This window comes from Colobus angolensis, unplaced genomic scaffold, assembly GCF_000951035.1.
Source record: "Colobus angolensis palliatus isolate OR3802 unplaced genomic scaffold, Cang.pa_1.0 Scaffold358, whole genome shotgun sequence".
NCBI lineage: Eukaryota > Metazoa > Chordata > Mammalia > Primates > Cercopithecidae > Colobus > Colobus angolensis.
The window spans coordinates 502,489-503,636 of record NW_012116910.1 but is presented as its reverse complement, the minus strand read 5'-3'; positions in this window follow the sequence as shown (position 1 = coordinate 503,636).

Genomic DNA, 1,148 nt, shown 5'->3' with positions numbered 1-1,148 from the left:
ACCATTTCACACCAGTTAGAAGAGCAATCATTAAAAAGTCAGGAAACAACAGGTGCTGGAGAGGATTTGGAGAAATAGGAATGCTTTTACACTGTTGGTGGGATTGTAAACTAGTTCAACCATTGTGGAAGACAGTGTGGTGATTCTTCAAGGATCTAGAACTAGAAATACCATTTGACCCAGCCATCCCGTTACTGGTTATATACCCAAAGGATTATAAATCATTTTACAATAAAGACACATGCACACGTGTATTTATTGCAGCACTGTTCACAATAGCAAAGACTTGGAACCAACCCAAATGTCCATAGTGATAGACTGGATAAAGAAAACGTGGCACATATACACCATGGAATACTATGCAGCCATAAAAAAGGACGAGTTCATGTCCTTTGTAGGGACCTGGGTGAAGCTGGAAACCATCATTCTGAGCAAACTACCGCAAGGACAGAAAACCAAACATCGCGTGTTCTCACTCATAGGTGGGAACTGAACAATGACATCACTTGGACACAGGTGTCCATTCCACAAAATATCACCACGACCCTGATCAGCACCCCAAAACTTGCCCCTTGCTCCACTATCCACTTCCCCTCTGTGGGAACCGCCAGCCCGACGTCCAGCAGCAGAGCTTGGCCTTGCCTGATTTTGAACTTCCTAGGAATAGGATTATGTATCAGGGATATTTTCCATCTGGTTCTTTAACTCAACATGATACAAATGAAGTTCACCTTTGCTTCTGTGCAGCTCCTTCCTCGTGACTGTTGTGGGTGTGTTCGCTTGTGCAAATGCACTACAGTCATGCCTCCATCCTGCTGCTGATGGACATTTGACTTGTTCCCAGGGTGGGGATACTGTGAACACTCCACCCAGGAGCATTCTTACATATGTCCTATGGTAAACATGTGCGTGGATCTCTGTGGGGCGTGCACCGAGATGGGGAGCTGCAGGGTCATTTGGTGCGTGGATCTCTGTGGCATGTGCACCGAGATGGGGAGCTGTGGGGTCATTTGGTGCATGGATCTCTGTGGGGTGTGCACCGAGATGGGGAGCTGCGTGGTCATTTGGTGCGTGGATCTCTGTGGGGTGTGCACCGAGATGGGGAGCTGCGGGGTCATTTGGTGCGTGGATCTCTGTGGGGTGTGCAC